The sequence below is a fragment of the Thermobia domestica genome, chromosome 6 (genome assembly GCF_964235325.1).
Source record: "Thermobia domestica chromosome 6, izTheDome1.hap1.1, whole genome shotgun sequence".
Lineage (NCBI taxonomy): Eukaryota > Metazoa > Arthropoda > Insecta > Zygentoma > Lepismatidae > Thermobia > Thermobia domestica.
Window position 1 is genome coordinate 197,167,175 of NC_137459.1, and position 16,223 is coordinate 197,183,397.

Here is a 16,223-nt window from a genome sequence, read left to right on the forward strand (position 1 = left end):
CGTACTGAGTTGGCAGCCATGAAACTATTAAGTGGAAACTTTTAATTAGTTCCAAAGCTTAGTACTAGATGGTGCTCAATGTCTCATTTTCAGAGGAAAAATATAGTTTCCATTAAAATTTGTAAACTATGGTCATTAAATGCTAAATTATCTCATTAACCCCTTTCTGCATGATTTTTTTCTTTTAGCGAAAAAAAAATAGTATTGGAAATCCTCATATGGGAACTTGAAAAATGAATTAAAACTTGAATTTTAGATTTTTCACTTAATTCCGACGAGAAATAAGTAAGTGCCATATATGACACACTTACAACTCACAAAGAACATGCCAGATGACACCAAAATCTCTTACTCATACACGTCAATTTCTCACACAGCAGACAAAACAGTCATTTGATGCCTTTGATAAATCACAAGAAAGCTAAAGGAAAAAAAAGGTATATGCCATATATGGCACGGCATGCGTAAATGGGTTAATGTTATCTATGAAAACCTACAGTTTAATAAGGTCCTTATATGTAATTTGACTTTCTGAGATAATATGTACGAGTCACTGCATTAAACTTTCTCGCTCCAGATTCCAGAAGTCGCGTTATGTTGTAATTACTGAAATATTTATAATCTGACGTACTTAGATCTCAAATTTACAACATACATCTTCTTAACAGACATCAACTATCATTCTCGTACACCAGCTTAGAAACAACGCTTTCACGATTTTCTCCAAACTACTGGTTCTCATAACTCCTTACTGCAGTTACCAAATCCTACCCGTCCGAAAAGCAGCACTAGAACTGACGTAGCAATTGTCTTCAAGAATCTATTACCAATTACTACTCTAGATATCCTTGGCTCCATAGGTAGTGACCAACTTCAGATACTTCTGTCTATAACTCCACATCGGAAATCCACCGCATCCGCATCACCACACACAGACCAAGATTTAACTTCGGCAAAGCTCGCTGGGACCAGTACAAACACGTACATTACCAAACATCTGCCAGCTACTGTTCCTACTCTCACAACAGTTGCATCTATTGAAAACCTTTCACATACGCTGACTAACATAGTGTCTCAAGCTACGGAGTACGCAGTTCCGAAATTTGCCAAAAAATTGGATAGACCTCGTTTATCAGTACACGCCCTCGCTCATCTACGGCGCTCACAAAAGTACTTAAAAGAGTTTCGTCACGCAGATGACCGTCGATTTCTTCTTCTGCATCGCCAATTCTAACGTATGGTTCAGAATTACATCGTAGCTCTAAACGCCTTGACTGGCGCATCTCTTGTAATGCTTTATGCAAAGAAATGAACTCAACTAAATTTTGGAATACCTTTAAGCGCCTCACTTTTTAAAAACAGGGCCCGCTATATCCGATCGTAAGTGATGGACAAACACCAACGACGGATGCAGACAAGGCCACTACTTTCGCCAACTACCTCGAAGGAATCTTCACTCCACACACCACCCCGTTGTTCATTTGTCCTACAGATACCCGTATTTTACATGAGGACACACAGCAACCTGCTGTTGCCTACCATCTTGATCCAGGCAACCAACTTACTGCTCCGATCACATCAGATGACATTAAAGTTGTTCCTCAACCAGTGTTGGGAAGTAACGTAATGCAAGTAACGTTTCCTAGTAACGCGTTACATTTTTTCCAAAGTAACTGTAACGGTAACGCGTTACAAATTTTTAAGTAACGTACCTAGTTTGCGTTACTTTTTTGCGTTACATTTCGGATGAGTAACTACAATATATGTATTTTTTTTTTCGGAAACAAATGTTTCTTTCCTGTAAGTGAATTTCTCAGAATGAAACAATCGACCATGAACTATGTATGTCAGTGACCGACAGTCATAGACACACAGAAAAACAGATAAGTTCGTAATGGCACTTGCTGTTTTTTGAAGATGAGGACAGCCTTAGGAAAATCACGTGAACTGATTGCAAGTACCTGGAAGATTTTGTCGTAGATTTTGACAGCTCCAAATCAATACATTCAGTGAGTGAACTAGGAGTGCAATGATACAGGTAGTTTATTTTACTTTGATTGGTGTTGTTTTTATAAAGATGGAAAACGAAAATATTTTGCCGTTCGAACATTTGAAAGAATACTATTTTCTTAAGAGCTGAGGATGATGGTAGACAGAATTTAAAAGTAAAGTGTCTGAAGTGCCCCGGCGGAAAATATTTATCAACAACTAGGGTGCCATAATTAACGATTTACCGTAAGAGGTTAATATGAATAAGCTGTGTTCTGATGAGCAGGCCTACTTTATTACTAGAAAATAGTTTGCTGATGGTATGTAATATTGGAGTTCTTTCAGATCAATTTTCTTATCCTAGAGTCCCGTTGATTATAGAGTACTGTAATGTTTCTCTATATTCTGTATTTTTAATTTTACATAACAACATTGTTATAATTATATAATTAGTTTATTATATAATTAGTTTAGCAGAATAATATAAGCAACCATTTTTTCTAACGCACAGGGATAAGCACGAATCAAGCTAAAACTCGACTCGACTCGAATTCAAGTCGAGTTTCGAGTCAAGTGAAGGGCAATATCCTCGAGTCGAGTTCCGAGCCGATTCAGTTTTTCGCGCTTAGTTTCGAGTCCAGTCGAGTTTGATAAATGGCTTGTTCGTTTTAAGTCGTCTTGAAATCATGGCCTGATTACACTGGAAAACGAAAATCATGAGAAATGTAAGCTAAAAAGTAATATAGAATACTTTTAGTATTGCTCACGAGAGGAGACGCTGCTCGCATCTCGTCTCGTCTCGATAGCGAGACCACAAGATATTTTTTATAACAAGTTCAGCTCGGCTCGGCTCAACTGAGATGGCTCGAGCCGGCTCACTTGGGGTGAACCATCAGCTCGAGCTGGCTTGGTAGGGATGACCCATTTGCTCAGTTCGGCTCAACTGAGCCGAGGGCTCTAGCCGAGTCGGTTGGATGAGCTGTTGGCTCGGCTCACTTCTCGGTTCGGGTCGATAGTGAATGAGCTGTGAGCCGAGCTGCTCAAGTCGTTGACAATTTTAAACCCAGGCCGAGCAGTTTTGGAGATATTTGGCCAGTACCCTATAACTTTTAACAATGTTTGGCTCGAGCCCGAATAGTCAACCTAGACCCTAAACCCAAATTCAGAAGCTCGTTAACAATGTCCTTGACTCCTAGACTTCACGACTACCGAGGTTGGCAATCAACTAGTTTTTTTAGTATTCAAATACAAACCGCCTATCTTTCATTTTTATATACAGTGTTATTATTATTATTATTATTATTATTATTATTATTATTATTATTAGTGGTAGTAATAGTAGTACGGAAAATTGAGGTCATAATTTTTTCACATTTTTAAAGTTTCGAACCTAAAAGTAACGCGTTACTTTGGAAGTAAAGTAACAGTTACTTTTTGGGGGCAAGTAACGCGTTACATTTTAAGAGAAAGTAAAGTAACTTATAACGCGTTACATTTTTACAAGTAACTTACCCAACACTGTCCTCAACGCTTGCGCAACACAGCCCCGGAAGCAGACTCTATTACTTATCGCCAACTTATTAATGTGCCTATAGCGTTTCTAGTTTAACTTGCCACTTTGTACACAACTATTTTTTCCTACAGGCTATTTTCCTACACCATGGGAACTAGCAAAAATTGTGGTCTTTCTCCTTTAGCCTAGCCGGCATAACCGTGGGACGTAAAACTCAAAATTGTGGTCTTTCTAAAAACCCGAAAAGATCCAACAGCAGTGTCATCTTACAGACCAATTAGCCTCACAAACGTCTTTAGTAAGACACTAGAACGCATTTTAGTAAAATGGCTTTATTGTTACCTACAAATTCAAAACAAACTGTCAACTATTCAAGCTCGATTCCGTCCATCCTATAGCACCGTTGACCAGTTACTTAAACTTTCCACTATGCGTCCACCTTCCGTTCTGATTTACTTTGATATTGAAAGAGCGTTTGATACTGTTTGGCATGAGGACCTCATTTATAAACTAAGAAGTCTGCTCCCTCACTCTTATGTACGACTAATTGCCAGTTTTCTCCATCAACACCAGGCTTTCGTTCGGATGATTATGGCTAAATCCCGCACCTTTCAACTCAGTGCTGGTGTGCCATAAGGAATAGTTCTGTCACCTCTATTATTTATTCTTTATGTAGCCGACATGCCTCAACTTCAGCCTCCACTATACGCACTACAATTCGCTGATGATACTGCTTTCCTGGCGTTGGGACCTTCTGTTGGCGCATCAATCTACTCCTACAACCAACAACTAATATCCAATAACCAAGCTAATATCAGTCGCCGTTTGAACTTATTACGCAATCTGAAAGGCACACGTGGTGTCTCAATACAAAACTTCTCTGCTTACCTATAATGTCTTTGTACGCCCAGCATACGGTCATCTCGCCTGGTTATCAGCAGCACCAACTTTCTATGAGCACATGAAAGTTCTAGAACGACACGCCTTACGTCTGGCCTATTCTCTTCCTCTTGATACTCCCACAGCTGAAATATATCATTGTGCGAAATTTCCAACACTTTTGCTACACTTATACCATCTACGCCAACGGTATATCCAAAAACGAATCAATTTGGCACATCCAATTATCCATGAGCTGCTAGATCAAGTTCCGGCTTTACCTCGCTATAACTACCCACCACTGGACCACCTGTTAGCTATATGCGAACGCACCAAAACCATAGACCAATATAATCCATACCGCCGCATCTACCATCACCATCGGCATATGTATTGTACTTAACTGAGTGCCTTAATAGAGACCCCATATAGTTCCTTCTTCAGCCCATATATTCTGTAACCATTCTAAAAATTCAATGCTCCATACAATTACAAAATCTCTGGCCACAGAGAAGGTGTTGCCATCTACGGCCCGCCTATCTCCGGATGGGAATAAAATATTTGCTAAAAAAACAAAAAAAAAAAACATTTATTTGTGAAATACAAATAATATTATAAGTCGTTTCTGGAAACTTCATCCGAAAGAAACTCATTCCCCAAAAGTAAACTTCCTCTTGTGGATATTTTCATAAGAAGTAATTTACGCAAAAGTATAGGTTATTTATTTATGAAATATGAACAAAATGGTCTGAATTGCTTTTTGCAAAACTTAACAGAAAAAAACACACCTCAAAGGTAAACTACCCCTTGGTGACTTCTTGAGGACAAATGAGTTACGTCATACTGTCAGAATAGTAATGGCATATTTATTTATGAAATATGAAGGAAATCACCTAAGAGATTTTTGAAGAGTTACGAACTCAAACTAACTCACGTAAAGAGTATCCTACCTCTTCTGGAATTTTTCCCAGATAAATGACATACCACAGTATACGGTTGTTAAAAAATATTCATTTATCTATATTATAAAATTGAAAGTGATTATGTTTGTGACTTAATCTTTTGAACCGCCCGACCGATCTCGATAAAATTTTCAGCGAAGATGCGGTTCTAACCTGGAAGTGTTTTTGGCTATTTACTTTGACGGTACATCTTAGGGGAGGGGGAAGAGGGGAGAAATCTATAAAAATAAATAAAACTTAATAACTCTTGAACCACCGGACCGATCTTGATCAAATTTTCCATGTAGATGAGGTTCGGGACTGGGATGATTTTTATTATTTCACTTACTTAGACGGATCAACGTAGGGAAGGGGATGAAGGAGGAGATATACAAAAATTAAATAAATATAAAAATAAAAGTGACTATGTTCGTGAATTAATTACTTTTGAACCACCTGATCGATCTCAATCAAATTTTCAACATATATGAAGTTCAAACCTGGAAAGTTTTTTATCATTTCATTTTGACAGTAGATCTTGCGGGAGGGGAGGAGGGGAAAATATGAAAATAAATAAAACTTAAGAACTCTTGAACCACCAGACCGATCTCGATCAAACTTTTAACATAGATAAAGTTCGGGCCTGGGATGTTTTCTTCATTCCACTTTTACAATGCAACGAAGGGGAGGGGGAGATATATGTCAAAAAAGTAAAAATAAAAGTGACTGTCTTTGTGACTTCATCACGTTTAAACCACCCGACAGATCTTAACCAATTTTCAACATGGATGAGGTTCAGATATGAGGTGGTTTTTATCGTATCACTTTAACTGTAGAACGCAGGGGAGGGGGAGGGGAGGGAAGAAATCTATAAAATAAATAAAACTTAATAACTCTTGAACCACCCGACCGATCTCGATCAAACTTTCAACATAGATAAAGTTCGGGCCTGGGATGTTTTCATTACTTCACTTTTACGGTGGAACCTAGAGGAGAGGGAAGGGGGAGATACATGTAAAAAGAATAAAAATAAAGGTGACCGTCTTTGTGACTTCATCACGCTTTAACCACACAACTAGTGTTGTAAATAGAAAAAAAAACGTTCGTATTTTTTTCAGAAATGTACGTTTTTTTAGAAAAAAAAACATTGCCTCTCGTTTTTTTTCTAAATTTCGTTTTTTTTTAAATAGTAATTTTTAATGCATCTTACGTCTATTTAAGTATGAAATATTTTTATGTACGTGTAATCACCGTAAAATGCTACATAAACTAAACGCTAAATACTGACGCTACAAATATTTTACAATTTATATGAATAGTATACCTACTAACAATTCGGGTTTCAGCAGTGTTCATCAATATCAACTAAGAAATAAAAGTAAAGATGAAATTTTGTTTTTTAGTGAAAGCAGTACGAAAATAATGTCACGAACAGTACAAAATTCAATTAACTTGTCTAAAGGTAAAAACTAATACTAATTTGCTTACTAGTATTTTTCTAAATATCATATATAAATAATTTGTCGACTAGATATATATGATACGCAGAGTGAAAGTGCAAAATGTGCATTTGCATAGAGCGGAAAGTTTGAAGCGTCCGACAAAATCTGTCATAAGTATATTATTTAAATTAAATATTTCTTGTTGGAAACAGACTTCATGATGACGGTAGATACATTTACCAAGCTGAGCTTGTATTTGAACACTATATTCATAAATTATGTTTAGGTCGCATTAGTTTAAGGTCATAGGACAATGCTAAAGCAAATGGTCAAATAAATCCGAGCACAAATCGCTTGATTGTTGTCAAATGCAAGAATTCAATTCTCGAATAGTAGCGAATATCTGTTCCATTTACTTAGGTATCACAGTTTTGATATGAAAACTAGTCTTGTTTTTGTCAGAAACAAGTTCCTTATCATAGAAAATATAAACAAGTTTTTTTTAATGTTAACAGATGTAGAAGAAAAATCAAGAAATAAAGATAAAAGAACTAAGTTTTGTTGCAATGGAATTGCAAACTGATACATTGAGATTGAAGCTCAATATTGAATTCTGCAAAAAAGATTACCATCTTTCCTCTGCAGGTGTTTTTTTATCTTTCACTAACATAATAGATTAATATTTAAAGAAAAAACAGACACAACGAGATTGTATTTTTAGTAAGTATTTAAGCCTTTCTGAGTGCTACTGTACTTACATTCCCCAACGCTGTTCATGCTGGAGTAGCATACCTAAAATCATGACTTTTAAGATTTGTTCTTTCTGGAGAAAGGGGCAGGCGGCAAATTATGCTATTGTACGGGGTGAGAAATTGATATGCATATGCAAGACATGAATATAGGATGACACAGTTTGAAGTAATATAGGATGTTTCAAAATTAATATTAGGGTTTTGAAACTTTGTAGTATCTATTACAATTAACTTACAATTATAAATATTATATCAAATGAAAGAGCAACTCAAACAGTTTTGTACGCACGCATGTACATGCATTGTTTCATCTGTCTGCTGTTAAGAAGAGCAAGAAGCAAACATGGAGACTAGAGAGCAGAAAGATTTTTGTGTTTTAATAAGGACTGAATCGGTAGTTACAATGCAACCGTCTGTGTGAAGAATATTGAGGAGACGCTTGCAAATACGTCCTTATCGTTTGCAGTTGTTACAGGTCTAAAGCCTACAGACTACGGTTTACGTGCCAATTTCGTAAGTGAAATATTGCTGCATAACAATGAAGATTTCCTGGATCGTGCCGTCTTCAGTGATAAATCGACATTTCACCTAAGAGCTAATGTGAACACTCATAATGTTCGCATCTGGCGGTCAGCAAATCCTCAGGAGATCGTACAGTTGAAACAAGACTCCCCTAAATTGAATGTGTTTTGTGCCGTATGGCGGAATGTTTATGCGCTTTTCTCGCCTATTGACTAGACATGTGCCGTGTGATGAATGAATCTCACATCGAACACTTGTAGCAAAGACTGTTTGATGTGCTCTTTTACTTGATGTATTGTTTATAATTGTAGTAAAATGTAATAAGTACTACGAAGACTTAAAACCCCGATATTCATTTTGAAACACCTGCATTTCTCACCAACAATGTTGGAACTAAATGCGAAAAGGAGAGAAAACTTTCCTTAAAAAAGTTATTGTTTACAACAACGATATTAGTATTAGTCGAGACTATAACTACTACAACAACACGGGTTAGTAGTCAAAAAATGTAATCAAATGTACACTCGTAACCCTTTCGGACAAAGGTGGCCAAAGTGGCACACACGGGTGTGTCACTTTTAATCCGCTCCTGTGTGAACACTAATTAAGATATCGGGATATTATTTTAGCAAATATGATTGGACCATAATTTATCATATTAATTTCTTTTTGTTCTGGGTGTCAAATTTCCTTCTCAAATTTCACCGCAGTCAAAAATTCGAGAATTTTCGAATTTCGAATTTCCTTTACTACTTATTTTTTCTCTGCAACTTCCTTCGCTGTAGAGAGACCTCCTTAAGACTTGCCAGACATATACCTCGGATGGATACCTAATTGCTGACATTAATTGGACGGGCCTGAGCGCAGTGTTGCCAATTAGGGAAATTAAAATTTCCCTAAATTTGGGCAAAAAATCGAAATTTTTGTTTATAAATCCGTACATATACGTCCGAGTGCAAGTCAACTTACGCCAGTCAGACATTTTTCCTTACTGAACAAACACGGGTACATATCGTTACAATGGGGTAATTAGGGGCCGCACGAAAAATTCGTATTTAGGTTCTAACCCTTGATTTTTCTAGTTTTTCCCTACTTTTATGTTTACCGTAATATATTTTTTGTAATTAGAAGCTTTGTTCCTTAATGATCCATGATACTTGTAGGATATATTAGTGGTGTACCAGTGTTTAATTTAAGATAGTTTCCGTCTGTCTGATAGCAGTGTTGCCAGCTACAGAATATTTTAATTCTTGATTTTGGGGAGAAATTTTGGGAAAATTATCTGTTTTGTCTCTATTATTTTCCTCTTGTAGACTACATCGGAACAAACGTACAAGTATCTGAAAGTCTCGTCTTTGCTCTACGCAACGCACTATAGAAAGTTTCAATAGGATAATCAGGGGAAGTACAGTTGAGGTTTACAATAGAGCTTGTTCTCTAATTGGAAAGATAACTGTGATTTTTTTAAGTATAGAGAGATTTTTTGACATGTTTACTTTATTAGATATCGTCACAATACTTGTAAGATATATTAGAGGGATAAAAAGGCTTATTTTAAGATAGTTTGTGTGTGTGTCTGACAACAGTGTTGCCACCTACAAAAAATAATTCCAGATTTTAGAGGGAATTTTTAAAAAAGATCATTTTTTGTTTCTATTATTTCCCTCTTGTTGACTACATTCAAACAAACGTACCAGTGTCTAAAAGACTAATCCTTAGCCTACACAGTGCACCATTGAAAGTTTCACTAGAATAACTAGGGGAAGTATAGTTGAGGTTTATAATAAACCATGTTCTGTAAATGGTAAGAAAATGGTGAATTTCTGAGGTAGAATGGGATTTTTTTAAAATTTCATGCTTACTTTGTTATATATCGTCATGATACTTGTAGGATATATTCTTGGGGTACCAAAGTTTATTTTCAGATAGATTTTATCTGTCTGATGGCATTGTTTCTAACCAAAACAATGAATTCCCTATTTTAGGTCAAAAATTTAACAAAATTCCCTTCCCCCCTCTATTGTTTCTTTCTTGCTGGCTACATTGAAACAAATGTACCACTACCTGAAAAATTTCTCTTTGGCCTAGAGAACGCACCATAAAAAGTTTCATTAGGATAATAAGAGAAGCTGTAGCAGCGGCATATCTGTTGATTTTTGCTTCTGAGGCGTAAAAAGTGTCAAAATTTCATGTGTATGATGACAGAGAATTTTTTCTTTCCCTCTTTGAATGGAAACCAGCAACTTCAGGATCTCGCTGTACCTTGTCAATACACCAAAGAATCTTTTCAGTTGACTTGAACCCATATGGCAGCAGTGGTGCTAGATACAAAAAATCTAAAATTTGCTTAAGGATTTTTTCGTAAATTTTCACCCCTACATTTCCCTCAATAATTTCCCAACCGTTGACAACACTGCAACGCAACTTACACCAAAAAACACCCACATCCATTTTCTTGAAAACAAGGCCGTAACCATATCAATCGAATAAATTATTTTTGAGCAATAAGTCACTAACTGAAAATGTAGGGAAACGGCAAAAATGACCTGGGTCCGAAAGGAATAATCACACAATTTTGCTCGTATAGGTACAAAGAAACAAACTATTTGCATACTACGAGGGTTTCGGCTCAAGTTCTCTTGATTATTTCAATAAACTGCAACATAAATCAATAAATAATAGTTGCCAGAAAAAAAAAACAGACATTTGAAAAAAAACATGAAAAAGAACGGTTTTTTATTGAAAAAAACTTCACAGAAAAAAAGTTTTGTTTTACAACACTACACAGGATCGATCTTAACCAAATTTTCAATACGGATAAAGTTCGGACCTGGGGCGGTTCTTATCATATCCCTTTGCCGGTAGAACTTAGGGGAAGGGGAGGGTATATATTAGGGTGGGTCGAAAAAACTATTTCTTTCAAATCGAATTCTAATAGTGCAGAAAAATTGGACCACCTATCGAAACGTGTAAGTGTAATTGGTTTTTGAAATCGCGTAATATCTTTAGTTCGCGCATCAAGGTTAAAGTTTTACTAAATTGTCAAAAATCGTACTTTTTTTGGAACACCCTGTATAGAAGACATGTTGCTTCTGATAGTTGTAATAGAGCGCTAATTCTCAAGTAGGCATGTAACAATGCACAGAAGAAAAGAAAACCAACATCGGATAATATCTTCAGTTCTTGCTCTAAGGTCAAAATCTCGTGAAATTCTAAAAAATCGTACTTTAATTTTCTTCAAGCATGTAGCAACAGACACACAAAAAAAGAAATCGAATACATTCTTCACGAAAAATAGAAATTCCACAGTGTTTCATATCAACATTTGTAAATGTATATTTCTTTTTCTTCAGAAATCAGTTCATTGGCCATATAACACCTAGAACTGGATCTGCAAAGGATATATCTGAGAGTATACTTTCTATTTTAAGTGACAAAGACGTGGACATAAATGATCTTGCTGCTATCGGCTGTGATGGGACAGTGGTTAATACTGGATGGAAAAGTGGGATTATTCATAATATTGAGGTCAAATTTGGAAGACCACTCTAGTGGTTCATTTGTTTATTACGTTTTAATGAGTTACCTTTCAGACATCTTTTCGAGTGCCTAGATGGTGACACTTCAGGCCCAAATCATTTTCTGGAACTATCTTCAAACAATTGAAACACTGTGACCAGCTTCCTGTTGTTGGTTATGAGAATATTCAGACCGAAGACATCTCCGTAAAAGAAAATTACCTGAGCAAAGAAAAAATATCTTCTTGATATTGTTAGAGCTATAAACAGCGGCGAGTGTCCAAGTGATCTTGCAGTAAAGGATCCAGGCCCAATAAGTCATTCAAGGTGGCTTACTATAGCGTATCGCATTTTAAGGTTATATATTTCGACAGAAGATCCTTCATTTGAGCTGAAGACATTGGCGACTTACATTGTAAAAACATATGCACCAGCTTGATTAGCTATTTAAAAAAATTCGTCTGTAAAAGATGGTGCAAAACCTGTGTTTAAATTGATTCAGACATCACGATATCTACCAGAAAGTTTACTAGAAATTATCGATCCTGTAATACAGCGAAACGTTTTTTTTCTCTCAACCTGAAAACCTTATTTTGGCCATGGCGATAGATGAACGGAAACACATAAGAGAATTAGGTTTCAGAAGATTGTGGAAATCGAGGAATCAACCACCATTAGGTAAAAGTGTAAGAAATTTTTACCACCTGATCTCAATTTTGAAGCAACTGATATACCGAATTGATAGATTGGTCAACGTGTAAACTTTCATCACCACCAATATGGCCCATGTAACAACAGCGAGTATTTTATCGTTTCTAAAGACAAAAGAACTACCAGAGTTTGATTACCAAAAATTTCCATGTCACACGCAGTCCGTAGAAGGATGTGTTAAACTTCTAACAGATGGTGCTACAAAAGTGTGTGGCTCCCTAAACAGAGATGTTTTATTCGGACCACACTTTTGTCAGGCTCTACAATGCCAGATTTTAGTAAGAAGTCTGATTTTAAAGTTATATCCGAAATACAAAACAAATAAACTTAAAACTTCTACAATGGTAGGGTGGTTGGGAAGGGTATGGGTGAAGTGCAGCCACCTCCTCGTGGTGAGCTCTGGGTCATTTCTAAGATCAGAAATGAGCGAAGAGTTGCACGATCAGATCGGAAACATAGAAAATGATTCTTTTCGTAAAATTTTCGATTTTTAAGTTCCAATACACGAACTGAAGATATTATCCAATTTCTATTCTCTTTTTTCTGAACATTTCCGCATGGTTGGGAAAATTATAACCGCCATATTAAAACTATAATAACATAAACTATTTTATACAGGGTGTCCAAAAAAGTACGATTTTCTAGAATTTCACGAGACTTTGACCTTAGAGCAAGAACTGAAGATATTATCCGATGTTGATTTTCTTTTTTTCTGTGTATTCTTACATGCCTACTTGAGAATTAGCGCTCTATTACAACTATCAGAAGCAACCTGTCTTCTATACAGGGTGTTCCAAAAAAGTACAATTTTTGACAATTTGGTAAAACTTTAACCTGGATGCGCGAACTGAAGATATTACGCGATTTCAAAAAGAAATTACACATTTCGATAGATGGTCCAACTTTTCCGCACTATTAGAATTCGATTTGGAAGAAATCGTTTTTTTCGACCCACCCTAATATATATATATATATATATATATTCACTTTGACGGTGCAACGCAGGGGAGGGGGAGGAAGAGATATATATGTAAAGAATAAAAGTGAAAGTGGCTGTCTTTGTGATTTCATCACTCTTGAACCACCTGACCGATCTTCATCAAATTTTCAACATAGATGAGGTTCGGGGCTGGGATTTTATTTATTTATTCACTTTGACGATAGAACTTAGGAAAGGGGAAGGGGGATATATAAAAATAAATAAAACCTAATAACTCTTAAACCACCGGACTGATCTCTATCAAATTTTCAACCTAGATAAAATTCGAATCTGAAATGTTTTTTGTCATATCACTTTGACGGTGTAACTTAACGGAAGGAGGAAAGACATTTGAAAATTATCGAAAATGACCGATATTAGTATCGAATCTAAAGTTTTTGGGTCGCTGAGATGAGCAGTGACATTTCTGGTGCCGTTTAAATTCAAATTCAGCCCCACAACTGGGGGGAAGGGGTGTGGGAAATATATAAACAAGATCGAAATTACCAATATCAGTGTCGAATTCATTGTTTTCGGGGTCGCTAAGATGAACAATAATACTTCCGATGCCATATCCCGCAACATGGGGAGGGGGAGGAAAATATAAAAATCACCGAAAATCACCAATATCAAAGAGTGCTTTAGTAATAGTAAAAAATGACTGACTAACGGAACATAATACTATTTTTTCTTCATTTAATCCACCGAAGTAGGTAATTGATGCTAGTTGTTAATGAAATCTTGAAGCCGTTTCCGAGATTTTAGAAAATTTTCATTTTCGCCCTTCAGTTAACTACCCTTATTTTTAGGAGTCGGAAGATAATTCAAGAAAAATCCCTAGGGAATCTCATAGAAATCTTAAGTCTAAACTTTAGTGCGAATACGTTGAATGATTTGGTCTCTAAAGAAGTGAACTTGTTGCATCGGGGAACACACAGACAAACATACATTCAAAAGACACGTTTTACATATGTGTAGGCCATGAACCACACGTAAGCCCGTTGAAATCTTGAATTTGGTCTTTTTCACTATCACCATATTTTCATCTCTTCTTTCGTCGATTGAAAGTAAAAATAGAACGTTGGTGAATACTTCATAGTGACACACTATGGACAGTGGAATGTAAAATTTTCGCTAGATATCAAGTAAACGTTTCCTAAGAAATAATATGTTCACTTGCTTAGAGACCATAGCGTTCAACGTGTAGCAACCAAATTTTAAAATTAAAGGTTTTATAAGATTTTCTAGGGGCATTTTCCTAAATTTCATTCTACTATCATAAATATAGGTAGTTTACTGAAGGATGAAATAAACATTTGCAATTATTTAGATAATATGGTATAGGTCGTTTTTCTACGGAAAGTTCAGAGGAGGTAGTTTAATTTTGAGGGTTGTTTTCTGTAGGATATTTTCTCATAAACGCTCAAGCGATTTTCTTCAAATTTCACAAATATTTGATTAATATTCAATATTTGATTAATAATCTGACATTTTAGAATAACTCATTTACCTGAAAAATACACAGAAAGTAATTTACTCTTGGAGTGTTTTTTCGGGTGTATTTCTCAGCACGACGAATTTTGTTCATATTTCATAAATAAATATTTCATAAATTACCTAAGTATATAGCATACCTCATTTGTCCTAAAAAGGTACACAATTGGCAGCTTACTCTCGGGGTGGTATTTTAAAAGGACAATTTTTCGAAAACGACTCATGCGATTTCGTATTTCACAAATAAATGTTTCACTAATAAACAAACAATATGGTATAACCCATTTGTCTTGAAAAAAGCTTCAGAAAGGGTAGTTTGCTTTTAGAATATAGATTTTTCGGACAACTTTGTGAAAAACGACTGAGGCGAATTTCTTCATATTTCATAAATGAATATTTCATTAATGATCTGATAACCTAGCAAAAGTTATTTATCGTTTTAAAACACAAAAATCGGTGAATTTCTTCAGACGATTTTCTCAAAAACGTCTTACAAAATTTCGTTCCAAATTCACAAATAAACGTTAGATTAACAACCTGAAAATATGATATACATAACTCATTTGTTCGAAAAAAAATCACAAGAGTTGGTTGCTCTTGGGGGTGAGTTACTTTTCGGACCATTTCCTCAAAAACAATCATGCGATTTTGTTGATAGTATTTCATATATAAATATTTTTTTATCAGTAGTCTAGCCGTACAGTCTAGCGTAAATTAATTATTAAAATTTATGTAAGTATAGTTTACTTTTGCACTAATTTTTCTTTGGACATGTGTTCTGAAAATGCCTTATAATTTTCTTTGTATTTCACAAGTAAATGTATAAGTAATAACTGCAGTATATCATGATTTAGTTTAATAAATTGCAGCCAGAAACTGTAGTAGCTTTTCAGTGGCGTATTTAGGATGTTTCGTGCACAAGCCATGATCGCCCGCAAGATTTTTTCGAAGAGGGGGCAAGACACACACACACACACACACACATATATATATATATATATATATATATATATATATATATATATATATATATATATATAGGGTGTTTCAAAACAAAACCGACAACGTCTGGGAGGTGATTCCTGACACCAAGATAAGATAAAAAGTATAGTTCAACCTTGGTGAACAAACGCTTCCTTTCGGAGTTATAAGCTGCTGAAAGCATGAAAAAAATGAGTTTTAAAAGTCCATAGTTCCAAAATTATGCAACCTACCGTACTCGGGTCCAAAGTTGGCGTGGGTCAATGAAAACTTGACCCATGACCCAGTGACCCACCACCCACCGTGACCCTCAACCCACCGTGACCCACCATCCACCATGAACCACTCTCATCCACTGTGACTGACTCACCAAAATCCATCGTCATCTACTCTGAACACGATCCACGGCTTCTTCTGTACTGACTAAAGAGTTTACACTTGTAATAAAACAAGACTGTGAAATTGTCACTAACCGGAGTTTGAATTTCTAGTCAATCGCTCA